General features: G+C 39.2%; 2 long non-coding RNA genes across 2 annotated transcripts in view; one reads left to right on the top strand and one right to left on the bottom strand.

The window, feature by feature from the left end:
- Positions 1 to 19349, top strand: part of LOC102149483 (proton myo-inositol cotransporter) — an 80561-nt gene that overhangs the window by 51447 nt on the left and 9765 nt on the right. The window contains exons 3-4 of the long non-coding RNA XR_011428122.1: positions 18038 to 18159; positions 18278 to 18430. This is a non-coding gene — a long non-coding RNA (proton myo-inositol cotransporter). The remainder of the gene's footprint in view (positions 1 to 18037; positions 18160 to 18277; positions 18431 to 19349) is intronic.
- On the bottom strand, positions 1431 to 17282 carry LOC138918319 (uncharacterized). The gene is made up of 3 exons (XR_011427549.1): positions 17071 to 17282; positions 5646 to 5762; positions 1431 to 2028 (listed from the first exon to the last, which is right to left on the bottom strand). It is a non-coding gene; the product is annotated as an uncharacterized lncRNA (long non-coding RNA).

Here is a 19349-nt window from a genome sequence, read left to right as displayed (position 1 = left end):
TTTGTTAGAACTTTTCACATTGAGAGGAACAGAGACACCCTTGATTTTCTCTGTTAACAGAAGTTTCATGGTAAAGTTACATAGAAAAGTAAGGGGAAAAAAATAGGAAAGAAAGCAAAGTCTCAGCTTCCGCTCAGCGCTGCCTCATGGAGGTCGGGAATACTGTCCATCAGACTGGCAGCAGGCTGCTCTTGGCCTCCCTCTTCCGCACTTCCTCTGTCACTGTCAAGTACCTGACCCTTCTTACGACCTCTGCTTACTCTCTTCTCTCTCTCAGTCTTTCCACTTCTGTATGGCTCTATCCTCTTCAGATATTTCCTATTCTGACTTCTGAGAGAGAGAATATAAACTGTCAAGTCATTCTCTGGTATAAAGCATCCACTCTCTCTATACCACGGGTGTTGACGGCCTTGGTGTGAAACATAGTTGCAGCCGGGCAGGCAGTTTGTGGGGCAAAGCATTGCCACTTGCTCGTGGGGAACCCTGGAGCTGTGGGCAAAGGCAGGCCCTGTAGGACGGGAAGCAGTATAGTGACTATGGAGTATAAATATGGAAACCAGTGCTTTGAGGACTTTGGGGCAATATTAAGAAACAGCATGATGGAGAAGGTAATGTACTTCAAAGGCAAGATTTCCCTTCCTTTCAGTGCCAGTGGAAGCATGTGAATGGCTAATAAATTTAATGCCTACCTTTACAAGGGGAAAAATTTTAGGGCGAAACAAAAAGAAATGGAAGAAGAGGCCCAAGATTAGTTGTTTGTGAGTCACTAAAGTTTCTCCCATCTTGTCAAAGTGATGTTATCACAACTATAAATTCAAAAGTAAAAATAATCATCTCAATAGATTTCCTTTTCCCTCCTATTTTCCATGTTTCCATTTTTCTCTTATCCGTACAACCTTATATCCTAGAGAATGTTTTACAGTTTGGTATCTCCTGCACTGCCAACTTCCAGGCCTTTTCCATGTTTCCAGGTAATCTTCACGAAGTAGACCATGACCAAGCTTGCTGTAGGTGTGATGACATAGTAGGAGAAAGAATGATGAGTTGTTTTCTTATAAAGTAATACAGTGGAAAATTTTTCTCATTCGGAAATGGGGTGGAAGCTCCACTGCTAATGTGGACTCTCGCCAAGGCAGAGTTCAGGGCTCCTCTGACCTGGCAGATTCTTCACTCTACATTGACCACAGAACTTCAGGCACAAGTGTGGGAGGAACCGGAGAGGGAACCGAGGACCAAGTCCACTTACGTGTTGTTGATTGTGCATACATCTGTTGTACTATTTGCCAGTTTGGTACCAAAATGAAAGTAACCTAAGTTGAGTCTAAGACATTTTGACCAGTCTTCAAACCCCGACCAACCTTTGTGGTTTGGCCCAGCTTACTTTATAATTATTATTTTAGTGCCTGCTTTATTCATTTGTTGTACCTTAATTGACTTAACTACCCTGCATTGTAGTATATCTTTATTGTTTCTAATTATTTATCTATGTTAAGCTTGTGATAAATAAAACTAGAGTGGAAGTATTTCCCATTTAAATTATTTCTTAAGGATAAATTTTAGAAACAAGACTTTGGGTCATGAATGTTTGGGTATGAATATTCTTATGTAAAAATTGCCAGATTTCATTCCAAGAGGAAATTATACCAATTTAAATTCTTACCAGAATTAAAGACTATGCCAATATTACTGTATCTCCTATGGCTTTAAGTATTATTATTTTCATTTGCTTGCCCACTCATATTCTGTCCATCTATTTCCCACACTTAGGGTATATAACAAGCTAGTCAACATATTGGTAAGTGGTTTAGGTACAGTGATTTATATATAAATAAAACTTTATTAATTCATTTAAAAAAATAGCCTTTAGCTCCAAATTTCTAATGCTTTTGAAATTTACCCATATCTATGATTTAATTGTCTCAATAATTCTAAAGGTTTTCTTTTTACCAGAAAATAATGGTAATTAACAAAAGATAATAGATGACTTTTTTCCACCTTGTCTTCATGTGACAGTCCTCTGCAGGAAAACTGTAAAACATAAAAACAGGGGAAAAAAGGCTAGACAATAGAAAATCATCCAAGGCCAAGATCTTCAGCATGGTCTGCACACTGCAAGCTAGGGAGCCATACTTTGCCAAAATTATTTAACAACAGACATGTTAGAGTTTAAATGCTATGTTGCCACCCTTGACATAAATTTAGTTCATGTTAGTTCATATAGGAATTATGCTAGTGAACAGAACTTAACGTGTGTGAGTAGTAAGGGGTCAAGTTTGTAGCAGTCACTTTTCCTGGTTGCTTTGGATGGGATGCCCAAAAGTTGGAATTTCTCATGGCTTGAGTTGCTTGTACATTTACATCATCCTAGTTCTGACTGATTGGCAGTGTGTTCATTTCTCCTCAGAGAAGAATGAAGGTGTCCTTGCCTGGAGGGACACTCTATCCTTTTCTAGGTACCTCTCCACCACCACCCTCAGACTATAACTGTGTAATCAGATCGTAAATTTCTATAGATAGAGAATGATTCAAGTTAACCCTGAGGGGTATCCATTTTGTTTAGAGGTGATAGCTTAATGATCTTGTTCAAAGAAATGACAGTCCCACATCAGGAACTGAGATGAAGTGCTGCTTCGCTCACACTTCTCAGTCCTGAACTGGCAAGGAAAGCACAGGCAGTAAACCCGGTAGAAGATCAGCAGATGTGCCACACAAACCGTAGTAAACCTCCCTTCCCTTGTCCAGAATCCTAGATCTTTTATCAACTCTTTTGGGAAGAGGGCAAATTCTATAGGTTTGTCATTGATTAGGATTGAATAGATAAAATTTGAAGTTTTGTGTATTTTCTTGGTTGTATTTTCTCCCATCTCCCATCTATGAACATGAAGCAGTTAAATAATTTCCTCAAGGTGAATAAAGGAGCAATACAAAAAGCATGTGCTGTGTAGGAAGCGAGGAATAAATTCCTTGTGGTTAATTGTGGCAAGAGCAGTTGCATCACTTAGTTCCTGTGGTTATTTCTTGGCTTAAAACTCTTTAGCTATGTGATGGAGAAGTAACACAAAAAACAGGCAGAAATAGCTCTGCATATGAACTGGTTTTAGGTGGGTGTTGAGTAGGCAAGGGAGAATTGTTTCACCTTCAAAGAGAGCTGTACATTTCTAGATATGTTATTAAAGGAAGCACTGTGGGTTCCGTGGCTGGAACAGGGAACTGATCATTTATTTGCTTTACCATCAGGTTGTCAGTCTAGTCATGCTGCTGGTAAAGATTAGATCTCTCACTCTGCCAAAATGAAACATATTTTGCCTGCTTGCGTACGATTCTGTTGCTTTGTCCACTGCAGCATCCTCCGTGCAGCTCCCATTATTGTAATCATTTTCTGTTTTTGCTCTACGATGTGGGGAGAAGGTGCCCCATCAGAGAGCATGACTTTTTCTAATCCCAACCCACACACTGCTGTCAAAGTATTTTCGTTCTTTCTCCCGAGCATTGTGTTCTTCTACCAGCAGTCACTAAGCCAGGAAAACAGGAGGGTATTTTGCAATAACATTTGGAATATACGTTTTTATTTTTTTAGTTGGGATTTCTGGTGTTTATATTTTGAAGGTCAGGTGTGATGTCACTTTCTTAGTCCTTAAGCTGTCTACGTATTGCTGAGTGAGTAACTCTGCCAAGTCAGTGCCTGCAGGGCTGTCCTTAAAATCAGCACGAGGATGACAAGATGTTACTTGGGCTTTTACATATATAAATGTGCCTGGCCAGATGCTGAAAAGGTACATCAGAGCAAGCACAGAGCCTACCGGAAAATATGCTACTTTCCATGGTTTCAGCAAGAGATCATGCAAGGAACTTTGATAATAATGAATGAAAATAGTAAATAGAATTTTTCAGTGAATTTTAGTGATTTATTTGTAAACATTGCCCTCTCCAGGTTTTTTTCCTTTCCTCCCCCTCCCTCTCCCTACCCCCTTTCTTATTTTCCCATTTTAAGATCTTCATGACTCAAAAGGCTATTTGATTGGTGGGAAATGAAGGTGGAAAGTTATTGATCAGGAGATTTCTAATGCTGTTTCCTACTCACAGTTAAACAAATGCAAATGTCAAGCCTTCATTCATCATTTAATGACTATTTGTCTCTATAGAGAGTACTATTATGGACTAGAGGTTGAGATTTTAAAAAGGGGGAGGATACAAAAATGACTGTTTCTTTTGGCAAACACAATAAATTGCTTTCTTTCTGCCAAGCAATTATCACTGTATTTAATCTTTGTAGGAAGTCTATTAGGGACTCTTATTTTACAGATTAGAAAACCAAGGTACAGGGGCCGGCCTGGTGGCACAGCACTTAAGTGCGCACGTTCTGCTTCGGCGGCCCAGGGTTCACCGGTTCAGATCCCAGGTGCGGACATGGCACCGCTTGGCAAGCCACGCTGTGGTAGGCGTCCCACATATAAAGCGGAGGAAGATGGGCACGGATGTTAGCTCAGGGCCAGTCTTCCTCAGCAAAAAGAGGAGGATTGGCAACAGATGTTAGCTCAGGGCTAATCTTCCTCCAAAAAAAAAAAAAAACACCAAGGTACAAAGAGGTTAAGTAACTTGCCCAAAGTTATGCAGCTGGTTAGTAGCAGAACCAACATACAAAATCCTGCAGTCTACTCTAGACTCTGTGCCCTTAACCCTTGTGCTCTGCTGCCTGGGATGAGTGCCCAGAGCAGTAGAAGAGGGAGTATATTCAAATAGGATAACACAGAGCACTATGTGATGATGATATAAATGAGGACAATGAAAAGCACTGAGAGGAGAGTGAGGATACTGCAGAAAGGCGAGTGGGTGGCATCTGTACTAGCCTTAAGGGCTGAGGTAGATTTTGATGGTGGAGATGAGGACTGAGAGTTTGCCTTCACTTGTAGGAAATGGCATGAATAGAAGATGCTGGGTCTGGAAAGCAGGTTCAGAAAAGAAGTAGTCTAGTCTATTTGGAGAAAAGGATTTTGTATAGGAGTATAGGATAAGGTAGGCTGCACCCAAAGTTTGCAAGCCCCATTTCATAGTTGGGACAAGTGGGATGAAGGTTTTTCAGCCGTGAGGTGGCAAGAGCAATGCTCTAGAGCTCAACTTGGTGGGGTAGTAGTTTGAAGAAAGGAATGCTAAAAGAAGGAAAAATAATTACTACTCATTTTCTATTGCTGCGTAACTTTTGCACCAAGGACTTCAGTTTCTTGCTAGCTGTCAACCAAAGGCTACCCTCAGCTCCTAAAGACTTCTCTCACTTCCTTCAATGAGCATCCCTACATTGGCATCACACAACAGGGCAGTTTGCTTTTTCAAAGCCAGCAAGGGAGTGAGAGACTTCAGCTGGAGAGCACTGTAATCTTACTTAATCACATGTCCTGTCACTTTTGCCACATTTTTTTGGTTAGAAGCAAGTCACAGGTCACTTCCACACTCAAAGGGAGAGGGTTAAACAGGAGCAGGAACATCAGGAAACACAGATTATAGAGGGGTGACACTATCGAGTCTGCCACAGAGACAGATGCAGTTGATGACACAAACACTCAAGAGTCTGAATTAGGATGCTATTAATGCAACTAAGAAGAGTCAGGTTCAAGAAAATATCTCCAGGAAATATGATTTCTTACCCATACCTTGTGAAGTTCTTTGCATACATTATCTCATGTAAACCTCAAAATAGCTCTTTGAGATAGATGGCACAAAAATCCTTTTTGCATAAACAAGTGGGACTTCATCAGACTAAAGAGCTTCTGCAAGGCAAAGGAAACAAGGTACAAAGTGAAAAGACCATCCACCAACTGGGAGAAAATATTTACAAATCATATATCCGACAAGGGCTTAATCTCCAAAATATATAAAGAACTCACACAACTCAACAACAAAAAATCAATCAACCTGATCAATAAATGAGCAGAGGAGCTAAACGGACATTTTTCCAAAGAAAATATACAGATGGCCAGTAGACACATGAAAAGATGTTCAGCATCACTAATCATCAGGGAAATGTCAATTAAAACTACACTGAGATATCACCTTACACCCATTAGAATAGCTATAAACACCAAGACAAAAAAATAACAAATGTTGGAGAGGATGTGGAGAAAAGGGAACCATCATCCACTGCTGGTGGGAATGCAAACTGGTGCAGCCACTATGGAAAACAGTATGGAGATTTCTCTAAATATTAAAAATAGAACTACCATATGACCCAGCTATCCCACTACTGGTTATTTATCCAAAGAATTTGAGATCAACAATTCAAAGGGAGTTACATTGCAGCATTATTCACAATAGCCAAGAAGTGGAAGCAACCCACGTGCCCATCGACCGATGACTGGATAAAGAAGGTGTGGTATATATATACAATGGAATACTACTCAGCCAGAAAAAAGACAAAATCGTCCCATTCACAACAACATGGATAGACCTGGAGGGTATTATGTTAAGCAAAATAAGCTAGACAGAGAAAGACAAATACCGTATGATTTCACTCATATGTTGGAGAAACTCACAGACAAAGACAACAGTTTAGTGGTTATCACAGGGGAAGGGGGTTGGGAAATGGGTACAAGGGGTGAAGGGGCACATTTATATGGTGACTGACAAATAATAATGTACAACTAAAATTTCACAGTGTTATAAACTATTATGACCTCAATAAAAAAAAATCCTTATTTCACACAGGTTTTGAAAAGTTAAGTGACTAGCTTCAAACCTGGGTGTCCCAACCTAGATTTGAACATGGGATGTCAGTTCCAGAGCTTATAGTCTTAGTCACTCTTCTTTACTTAGACTTAAAAGTATGGAGCATTGAAAGAGAGGTAGAGAGTTTGGAAGATGGCAGTGTAGGAGGACTCTGAACTCATTTCTTCCCATGGACACAACAAATCTACAACTACTTGTGGAACAGTTTCCTCTGAGGGAGATCTGGAAACTGGATAAAAATAACCCCCACAAGGGACAACACTGACAGGTGGAAGAGGCAGAAATACAACTCTGCTGAGGAAAAAACCACATCCTAGCCATGGCGCTTCATGGCCAGGAGCAATCTCAAAGGTACAGAGCTTTTCCCAGAGGAGCCAGGGATTTTATGCCACAATAGGCATCCCAGCCCTTGGATTCAGCACAACCAAGATGAGATCCCATAATACCTGGCTTTGCTGGCTTTGAAAACCAATAGGGAATATGCCTGGAAAAACCACAGAATTTCAGAGAAAGGAAAACCTGATCTTAAAGGGCCCACACACAGATTCACCCGATCTGGAAACCAACACAAAAACACCAGAAAGAAAAGTGCATAGTTCATTAGTAAAACTGACTCACTTACTAAGGTTGGAGCACATCTCAGAGAGGCAGGAGGCAGCTGAGCCCACCCCCCACCGCACCCCCGGGACTGAGACACTGGTAGCAACCATTACTGTGACCTAGTTCAGTTGTGTTGACACAGACATTGGCAGCTGCCGTTGGATTTCCTCCTTTAGCCTGTTAGTGCAGGAATCTGTCCTACCCAATAGAGCACCCGTGGCAATCAAGCACAGCCAGGCAGCAGGCAGCCTGCCCCAGGGACTGGCCCTGCCCACAGCAAGCCCGCAGCAAACTTGTGGGTCCACATTGACAAGGTGTGTGTGCAGGCCTGTGTTGGTGGGGCACATGGGCCCACAGCAGACTTGTGCTGCTGGCCATTGCAAACAGCCACATAGAGGATCTGCCCCACATTCCAACACCTGAAATGATTGTACACTGCCACACCTGGAGCCAGCTCTACCCATCTACACTCCTGAGAGAGCTGACAATGGCCGCGCACTACAGGAAGCCACACTGAAAGCCTATAGCAATTGTGAACCCCTGAGCCTCGCAACCAGCCACAGTGGGGGCCTGACTCACTTAACAGCAAAATAGCAGTCGTTGTATGCTATTAGACTTTACAGCCAGCCATGCCAGGGCTTGCCCCATGCAATAAAGTCACTGCAGCAGCCACACCCAGCTGAGCCTTACAACCAGCCAGCTTAGGGGCCAGCCTAACCTACCCATGCGCCTGTAGCAGTAGCAACTCCACCACAACAAAAGGGCACACATAGCCCACACAAGGAAACATCTGGCACAGGTGATGAGAGAGGAGCACATTGCCAGGCCCCATAAAGCATCTCTTACATAAGGCCACATTTCCAAGATCAGGAGATGCAGCTGAGCTACTTAATACATAGATATAACTACAGAGAAGTAGGCAAAATGAGGAGACAAAGAAATATGTTCCAAATAAGGGAATAGGACAAACCCTCAGAAAAAGAATTAAAGAAAACAGAAATAAATAATCTACCTCACAAACAGTACAAACTAGTAGTCATAAGGATACTCCCTGATCTTGGGAGAAGAAGAGATGAACACAGAACTTTGACAAAGAATTGGAAAATATAAAAAAGAACCATTGAGAACAGAAGAATACAATAATGGAAATGAGAAATTCAGTAGAGAGAATCAATAGCAGAGTAGATGACACAGAAGAAGGATCCGCGATCTGGATGAAAGAGTAGAGAAAATCACCCAAGCTGAACAGAGAAAAGAATTTAAAAGAATGAGGACAGCCTAAGGGACCTCTGGGACAACATCAAGCATACTAACATCCATATTATAGGTTTCACAGAAGGAGAAGAGAGACACAAGGGGCAGAGAACCCAGTTGAAGAAATAATAGTTGAAAACTTCCCTAACATAAGGAAGGAAATAGACATCCAGGTACAGGAAGTGCAAAGAGCACCACACAAGGTGAAGCCAAAGAGGTCCACGCCAAGACGCATTATAATTAAAATGTCAGGAATTAAAGAGAGAATCCTAAAAGCTGCAAGAGAAAAGCAACAAGTTACATACAAAGGAAACCCCATAAGGCTATCAGCTGACTTCTCAGCAGAAACCTTACAGGCTAGAAGGGAGTGGCATGATATAGTCAAAGTGCTGAAAGGAAAAACCTACAGCCAAGAATACTTTACCTGTCAAGGTTATCATTCATATCATGGAAGGAGAAAGAAAGAGTTTTCCAGACAAGAAAAAACTACAGGAGTTTATCAGCACTAAACTGGCCTGATAAGAAATGTCAAAGGGACTTATTTAAATGGAATAGAAAAGACCACAAATAGGAATAAGAAAGTTATCAAAGAAAAAAAATCACTGGTAAAGGCAAATATACAGTAAAGGTAGTGGATCAAGCACCTATAAAGCTAGTATGAAGGTCAAAAGACAGAAGTACTAAAATTATCTAATTCCATGATAAGAAGATAGGGGATACACAAAAATAAAATAAGTAAAATAGGATATAAAAAACATGAAATGTCAGGGGAGGATAAAAGTGTAGGGCTTTTAGTAAGAAGTCAAACTAAGAGACCATAAACAATATAGATTATTATTTACATAGATTATTATATACGAACCTTGTGATAATCACAAACCAAAAACCTATAATAATACATACAAAATAAAGAGAAAGGAACCCAAACGTAACACTAAAGAAGGCCATCAAATCATGAGAGAACAAGAGAAGAAGAAAGGAACAGAGAAGAACTACAAAAACATCCAGAAAAAAGTAACAAAATGGCAATAAGTACATACTTATCAATAGCTACTTTAAATGTCAGTGGACTAAGTGCTCCAATAACAAGACTAAGGGTGGCTAAATCGATAAAAAAAAGAAGGCCCCTATACATGCTGCATGCAAGACACACACTTTGGATCTAAAGACACTCACAAACTGAAAGTAAAGGGAGGGAAAATGATACTCCAAGCAAATGGAAACAAAAAGAAAGCTGGAGTGGCAATACTTATATCAGACATAATAGATTTTAAAACGAGAACAAGAGACAAAGGGCATAACATAATGATAAAGGAAGCAATTCCAACAAGAGGACATAAAACTTGTAAATATCTATTTACCCAACATAGGAGCACCTATATACATAAAGCAATCTTTAACAGACATAAAAGGAGAAAATGACAGTAACAAAATAATAGTAGGGAACTTTAACATTCCACTTACATCAATGAATAGATCATCCAAACAGAAGATCAATAAGGAAACATTGGCCTTAAGTGACACATTAGACCAGATGGACTTAGTAGATATAGACAGAACATTCCATCCAAGAACTGCAGAATACACATTCTTTTTTTTGGTGAGGAAGATTGGCACTGAGCTAACATCTGTTGCCAATCTTCCTCTTCTTTTTTTTCTCCCCAAAGTCCCAGTACGTAGTTGTATATCCTAGTTGTAAGTCCTTCTAGTGCTTCTATGTGGGATACCGCCACAGCATGACTTGATGGGCAGTGTGTAGGTCTGCACTGAGCATCTGAACTGGCAAACCCCGGGCCACTGAAGCAGAGCACACGAACTTAACCACTATGCCACTGGGCCAGCCTCCAGAATACACATTCTTTTCAGATGCACATGGGACATTCTCCAGAGTAGATCACATCTTAGGCCACAAAACAAGTCTCAAAAAATTTAAGAAGATTCAAATAATACCAAACAACTTTTCTGACCATAATGGCATGAAACTAGAAAACAACTACAAGAAGAAAACTGGAAAAGCCAGAGATATGTGGAGATTAAACACAATGTTAATGAACAACTATTAATCAATGAAGAAATTAAAGGAGAAATCAAAAAATACCTGGAGACAAATGAAAATGAAAATATGACATACCAAAATTTATGGGATATGGTAAAAGCAGTACTAAGAAGGAAGTTTACAGCAATACAGGCCTACCTCAAAAAACAAGATTTTTCTCAAACAATCTATCAGTGCGCTTCAAGGAACTAGAAAAAGGAGAACAAATGAAGCCCAAAATCAGCAGGAGGAAGGAAATAATAAAAATTAAAGCAGAAATAAATACAATAGAGACTAAAAAAATAGTGGAAAAAATCAATTAAACTAAGAGCTGGTTCTCTGAAAAGATAAACAAAAATGACAAACCTTTAGCTAGACTCACCAAGAAAAAAAGAGAGAAGGCTCAAATAAATAAAATCAGAAATGAAAGAGGACAGATTACAATGGACACCACAGAATTACAAAGGACTATAAGAGAATACTAAGAAAAGCTATACACCAACAAATTGGATAATCTAGAAGAAATAGATAAATTCCTAGAATCATACAACCTTCCAAAACTGAATCAAGAAGAAATAGATAATCTGAATAGACCAATCACTAGTAAGGAGATCCAAACAGTAATGAAAAATCGCCTAAAAAACAAAAGCCCAGGACCAGATGGCTTCCCCAGTGAATTCTACCAAACATTCAAAGAAGACTCAATACCTATCCTTCTCAAACTCATCCAGAAAATTGAAGAGGAGGGGACGCTTCCTAACTCATTCTATGAGGCCAACATTACACTGACACCAAAACCAGACAGGGACAACACACAAAAAAAGAAAATTATAAGCCAATATCACTGATGAACATAGATGCAAAAATCCTCAACAAAATACTAGCAAATCAAATACAACAATACATTAAAAGGATCATACACCATGATCAATTGGGATTTATTCCAGGGGTGCATGGATGGTGCAACATCTGCAAATCAATCAGTGTGATACACCACATTAACAAAATGAAGAATAAAAATCACATGATCATCTCAGATTCAGAGAAAGCATTCAACAAGACAGAGCATCCATTTATAATTTTTAAAAACTGAATAAAATGGGCATAGAAGGAAAGTATCTCAATATAATAAATGCCATATATAGCAAACCCACAGGTAACATCATACTCAATGGTGAAAAACTGAAATCTTTCCCTCTAAGAACAGGAACAAGACAAGGATGCCCATTTTCACCACTCTTATTTAACACAGTATTGAAAGTCCTTGCCAGAGGAGTCAGGAAAGAAAAAGAAATAAAGAGATTCAAATTGAAAAGGAAGAAGTAAAACTGTCACTATTTGCAGATGGATTTTATGTATAGAAAACTCTAAAGAATCCAACAAAAAAACTATTATAAATAATAAACGAATACAGTAAAGATGCAGGATACAAAATCTACATACAAGAATCACTTGCCTTTCTGTAACACAATGAAATAGGAGAAGGAGAAATTAAGAATACAATCCCATTTACAATGGCAAAAATATAAAATACCTAGGAATAAACTTAACCAAAAAGGTGAAAGACCTATACACTGAAAACTATAAAACATTGTTCAAAGAAGACACACAAATAAATGGAAAGATATTCCATGTTCATGGATGGGAAGAATTAACATAGTTAAAATGTACCTAAAGCAATCTACAGATTCAGTTCAATCCCTATCAAAATTTCCCAATGACATTTTTCACAGAAATAGAACAAGGAATCCCCAAATTATATGATATAGAACAACACAAGACCCTGAATAGCCAAAGCAATCCTGAGAAAAAAGAACAAAGCTGGAAGTATTACTCTCCCTGATTTCAAAATATACTACAAAGCTATTGTAATCAAAACAGCATGGCACTGGCACAAAAACAGACACACAGCTCAATGGAATAGAATCAAGAGCCCAGAAATAAACCCACACATCTATGGACAGCTAATTTTCAACAAAGGAGCCAAGAACTTACAATGGAGAAGGTAAAGTCTGTTCAATAAATGGTGTTGGGAAAACTAGACAGTCACATGCAAAAGAAAAAAATCATTATCTTACACTGTACACAAAAATTAACTCAAAATAGATTAAAGACTTGAATGTAAATTCTGAAACCATACAACTCCTAGAAGAAAACATAGGCAATAAACTCTTCAACATTGGTCTTAGCAGTATCTTTTTGAATACAATGACTCCCCCGAGGCAAGGGAAATGAATGTAAAAATAAACAAGTAGGACTACACCAAACTAAAAAGCTTCATCACAGCAAAGGAAACCACCAACAAAATGAAAAACCAGGGGCTGGCCCATTGGTGCAGTGGTTAAGTTCACACGTTCCGCTTCAGCAGCCGGGGGTTCGCTGGTTTGGATCCTGCGTGCAGACAAGGCACCACTTAGCAAGCCATGCTAGGTAGAGGAAGATGGGCACAGATGTTAGCCTAGGGCCAGTCTTCCTCAGCAAAAAGAGGAGGATTAGCAGCAGAAGTTAGCTCAGGGCTAATCTTCCTCAAAAAAAAAAAAAAGAAAGAAAAAGAAAAAACAGCCTAACAATTGGGAGAAGATACTTGGAAATCATATATCTGTTAAGGGGTTAATATCCAAAATACATAAAGAACTCATACAACTCAACAACAACAACAAAAATAACCCAATTAGAAAATGGACAAAGGATCTGAACATTTTTCCAAAGATATACACATGGCCAACAGGCACATGAAAATGCAAATCAAAACTGCAATGAGCTATTGTCACCTGACGCCGTTCAGAATGGCTATAATCATTAAGACAGGAAATAAGTGTTGGAGAGGATGTGGAGAAAAGAGAACCCTCAGACACTGCTGGTGGGAGTGTAAACTTGTGCAGCCACTGTGGAAAACAGTATAGAGATTCCTCAAAAAATTAATAATATAACTACCATATGATCCAACTATCCCACTTCTGGGTATTTATCCAAAGAACATGAAAACACTAAGTCAAAAAGATTGCAGCATTATTCACAATAGCCAAGACATGGAAACAACCCAAGTTTCCATCAATGGATAAATGGATAAAGAAGATGAGGGGGATATATACACACAATGGAATACTACTCAGCCATAAAAAATGATGAAACCTTGGCATTTGTGACAACATGGATGGACCTTGAGGGTATTATGCTAAGCGAAATAAGTCAGAGGGAGAAATACAAATACCATATGATTTCACTCATAAGTGGAAGGTAAAAACAACAAGAAGAAACATAGACATAGATACAGAGATTAGATTGGTAGTTACTAGAGGGCAAAGAGGGGAGGGGGAAGGGCAAAGGAGTAAAAGGGCACATGTGTACAGTGATGGATGGTAATTAGACTTTGGGTGGTGAACATGATGTAGTCTAAACAGAATTTAAAATATAATGATGTACACCTGAAATGTACATAATGTTATAAACCAATCTTAGCTCAATAAAGAAAATACACTTTAAAAAAAGAGATGGATAAGAAAAGATTGAAGATGACTCCAAGATTTTAATCAATTTCCAGTCAAGGAATGGAGGTGTTAACTCAAACAGAAATGTCATGAGAGGCACTAGTAAAGTAATACTTACTGTGCATATACTCACTACATGCCAGGCAGTGTGCTAAGCACTCAGTATGCATTTTCACATTTAATTTCCCAACAGCCTGTGATAATGGTCTTTTGCCCTATTTTACAGATCAGGAAACAGGACTGCACCTGTGCCCCTAAACTCTAGTTTGCACAAATGCAGACGGTGGTTATTTTGTTCAGAGCTATATCACTAATGTCTGACACATAAAAAGCACTCATTATCTAAATTTTTGAATGAATGAGCACAGCTAATAAGGGATAGAGTCATGATTTGAACCCAGAACAGCCCAACTCCCACCTCCTGGAGAAGACATGGCATTCCCTTGCAGCCATACTGTGCTCAGGCCACAGCAGGATATCTAGCTGCAGATGCACAGCAGATACCTAAGTTCCAGCAATGGAGCTTGAGAAAAAGGTCGAGGCTACAATAACCTTTCAGCATCCACGTGGAGATTGAAAAGCCCTAAAATTAGATGAGATGATTAAGAGAGAGGGTATAAACCCCGGAATAGAGCCTTAGAGAACAGCTATATTTAGAGTTGAGGGGAGGAAGAGGCATTTTAAAAAGGCAATGAAGACATATATGTCAGTGAGATAAGGTGAAGATATAGATCTAAAAGTAAAGGGGAAGGAGAAGGAGGGTTGTCAGCAATATCAACCACCACAGAGTCATCAGAGCCTCAAAATTAAGGCAAGATAAATGAATTTGGGGATCAGGAGGTCATTGAGGACTTTTGGGTGAGCAGATTCGGAAAACAGCCTGAGTAAGAGTCAGCTGGCATCTGGGTGGATAGGGGAGCAGGGCTGTGAAGGAAAGAGTGGGTAGTGAGGATGTAGAGCTCACTAGGATAAATTTGTCTGTAATTTCAAACAAGCTAGTAGTAGTAATATGAGAGGGGTTGAACACTGGAGTAGAAGTGATCTTTTGTGTTGTAAAAAGAAGGATCTAGTAGGAAGGAACTAAAGATGGCAGAAAGAGAACAGACTACTGATAGAACATGACCCCAGAGGAGACAGCAGGAGAATGAGATGCAGGAGAATGAGATGCAGGAATGGCAGTCCTTAGAAAGGGCAAGAGACATGTTACCATTGGAGGTAGGAGAAAAGCTGAAAGAAAATATAGAAAAGTAAAGGTTCAGTAGAGAAAAAGTGAGGGCATTCAAATTGAAAGGAGCCAAGGTCTTAGTACCTAGAAAGCAGAGGGAAAGATTCAAGGCTAGAGGACAGTAAGAAATATTTTAATTAATTGAGGCAATAGTTGACAAAATTTATTGAATGCCTACTCTGCTATAAGCCAAGAATTCAGTAGAGAAGACCATAAGGGATAAAAATAAAGAAGCATAATTAGGGACCCAACTGAGGAGAAATAGCATGAACTTTTCATAGAACCCAGCAGCATGGTTTCACAGTTTTGCCCAGCTTCTGAAAAGTGGTTATTGAAGGAAGTTAATGGTGCTGCACAGGGTTAGGAACTGAAATGGTGAGAATGGCAGACAAGGATGGAGGAAAGAAAGATGGATTCTAGAGGCGAGAGAAGACAGTATTGGCATGGACTAAGCTGAGCGATGAGGTGAATGAATACTGAGAGGAGTTTAGAATCTAAACACTGTGATTTGGGTGTGGAGCAAGTTATCAGAAATGAGGAAATAAAGTGCTTGTAATCAGAAAAGGAATACTCTGTGTTTGAGAACTTAAAGTAAAATAGTTTCAGGTCAAGCAAATTATGAAGTGCCCTGTCTGCATTTTCAGAGGTTAAATGAGGAAGTATCAAGCCACGGTATTAGATGGGCTAGAAGTAAAAATCGATGAACGTGGCAAAGGATGAGAGCGGGTGGAGAAGATGACTGACCAGGCACCGAAATCATCAAGACAGGTAGGGTGTTGTGATGGAGGTCATAGACACAGCAATAAGGATAGGGCTTGGATGTCAAGGTTCAAAAACAGAGGTTGATGGAGGCAGAACAACAGTCTAAAATAACAAGAAGGGATAAGAATGTTTTTGAGGCTGAGTGTATCTTGAGGTGCAATTCAGATTTCAATTAAGGCAAAGAATTGGAAGTTCAACCTGACAATCCATCTAAGACCATAGAAGACTTTGCTCCACCGTTGAACTAGGAGGCAAACAGCAAGGAGTGACTGATAGAGAAGTAAGCAAGGATGCACAGCAGAAAAGGAAAGGGTTGGCTGGAATAAGATATAAGAATTGTTCTCTGCCCTCATCTACCCTATCACCTCTTTACAGGACCCTTCTAATCCTTAACATTACTTGTAAGGCATTATCCCTATTTTACAGATAAGAAAAAGCTGGTTCTGAAATTTGAGTCTTGTCCTGACTGCAAAATCTAGTCTTTCTACAACATACTGACTCTCAGTGGTCTAAAAGTGTTACTGCAGCTTTCAAGGACTAACTGGAAATCGTGTCGGACTTGTATGAAAAATGCTATGAAACACAATATATTTTTTTTGAGGTAGAATTGGCATATAACATGATATTAGTTTCAGGTGTACAACATGATTTAATATTTGGATATATTGTGAAATGATCACCACAATAAGTCTAGCTAACATCTGTCACCATATATACAGATTTTTTTTTCTTACGATGGGAACTTTTAAGATTTACTCTCTTAGCAACTTTCAAATATGCAATACAATATTATTAACTATAGTCACCATGCTGTATATTAAATCCTCAGGACTTATTTCTTCTATAACTGGAAGTTTGGGCCTTTTGACCCATTTCACCCCACCACCCCCCCCTCCCAACCCCCTTCCCATAATGAACAACCTGTTCTCTGTATCTGTAAGCTTGTTTTGTTATTTTAAACAAAATCACACATTCAAGTGAGATCATACCTTATTTATCTTTCTTGGCCAGACTTATTTCGCTTAGCATAACGCACTCAAGGTCTGTCTCTGTTGTCTCAAATGGCAAGATTTCCTTTTTTAAGGCTGAATAATATTCCATTGTGTATATATACATTTTTCTTTATCCATTCATCCACTGATGGACAGTTAGGTTGATTCCGTGTCTTCACTATTGTAAATAATGCCACAATGAACATGAGAGTAGACATCTTTTTAAGTTAGTGTTCTTGTTTTCTTTGGGTAAATATAAGTAAAATTGCTGGATCAGATGGTAGTTCTATTTTAAATTTTTTGAGGAACCTCCATTCTGTTTTCCACAGAGGCTGAACCAATTTACATTTCCACCAACAGTGCACAAGGGTTCCCTTTTCTCCACATCCTTCTCAACACTTATCTCTTCTCTTTTTGATGCTAGCCAGTCTAACATATGTGAAGTGATTTCTCATTGTGGTTTTGATTTGCATTTCCCTGATGATTAGTGATGTGGAGCACTTCTTCATGTGCCTATTGGCAATCTGTGTGTCTTCTTTTGAAAAATGTCTATTCAACAACTAGAATATAGAGCTATGTACTGGGAGGGCTTCGGGGAGAAGAAGAAGAAGAAAAAAAAGAAGATTGGCAACAAATGTTAACTCAGGTGCCAATCTTTAAAAAAAAAAAATCTATTCAGAGCCTCTGCCCATTTTTTAATCAGGTTTTTTTCTATTGAGTTGTATGTACAATGTATTTCTTTGTGTTGCTCTTGAATTATATTCAGCTCTAAAAAGTTCTATGTGAGCTTGCATATTTAATACTGTATATTTAAATCTTAACTTTCTTTTTCAAGAAAAACATCTTGGACCCTTTTCCTTAATGATATTAAGGAACTTCCAAATACATCCTAAATGATCACATTGAATTTCTGCAACTATACCCTAAAACACTAAGTTAATATTTATATTGCATTATTTTTCAGGTGTGAAAATGAAACCAAATTCAAAACAGAAGTAGTATTCTGGGCTTACAATTTCTGCCCTACTCCGTACTCCTGGACTGCACTTCTGGGCCTTATTTTATATCTTGTTTTCTTCGCACCTGGTAAACCAAAGGCTATTGTTGTGTTAATTAAATTGTCTCTTTTTAGAGGAGACAAGCTACTCTTTTTAAAATTCCTTACATACTACTTTACTGAAATTTTTACTTTTGTATTTCTCAGGAATGGGACCAATGCCTTGGACTGTGAATTCTGAAATATATCCCCTTTGGGCAAGAAGTACCGGAAACGCATGTTCATCTGGAATAAACTGGATTTTCAACGTTCTGGTTTCATTGACATTTTTACACACAGCAGAGTATCTCACATACTATGGTAAGAGAGTATTTTTTCCAGCTATAGTTTCATTTTTATTTTTCCTACTGTTTTTAGATATGCTATCATTTGTGATTGAAAAGACTAGATGGTTATATTTTTGCTGTTATAAATATCTCTGTGTGGCTTTCTTGTTCCCCAAAGTCCTTGGAAATGGACCTGGAAAAAAAGAAGAGGAATTCTCCCTTCCTGAGGAGCACTGCTTCTTGTCCCTCAGCGCTTCATAGCCTTCACCCACCCACCCACTCTCCCAACCCAAACATTTCCCAGCTATCTCGCCAGTTGGAAATCTTCACAGCAGAGCTGTTAGTTTAATGAAGAAGCACAAACAACAGAGAATGGTAGAAAGAGGTAGGCAGGAAGTCTAGGGCTAATGCTTGAAGATGTCCCACGACAGGGATGGAGTCCTGTCCAAGAGCAGAATCAGGGTAGGGCTGAAAGTAGCTCCCCCAAATGTCGTGCTGGGAGTTATGCCTTCCACTGTATCATCTACGCCATTCAGGCCACGGCATGTGCATTTCAGTGTCCACTGAGAATGGCACTTACCACTGCCAAAACTGTAAACATAACAGAAGAGTTCAAGTGAAAAGGTGTGGAGGCCATAACTCAAAGAAAACAATATTGGGAAGTGGCTGAATTAGGAAAAAACTTTGGGAAGGTACTTCAAGTCCATTTTTACCAAAATGAAATGTCTTTCTTTTTTTAGCAAGATGATTTCTTCATTGTCTGTATAAGTTTATAGATTGTGATTGGATTCTAAATTGATGAAATATGAGGTTTTCACTCTAACCCCCTAAGCCTCTATGCTGTATATGGAATGCCTGCTGCTTAGGCCATCCTCTGATCCCCTCCCCTATCACTCACCTCCCTTCATCTCACCCCACCCCATGATCTAAGCACTCATGATTCCTTTTTGCAA

Source organism: Equus caballus, chromosome 17 (assembly GCF_041296265.1).
Source record: "Equus caballus isolate H_3958 breed thoroughbred chromosome 17, TB-T2T, whole genome shotgun sequence".
NCBI classification, from domain to species: Eukaryota; Metazoa; Chordata; class Mammalia; order Perissodactyla; family Equidae; genus Equus; species Equus caballus.
The sequence above is the reverse complement of the archived record's forward strand: the minus strand, read 5'-3'. Positions and strand labels throughout refer to the sequence as shown.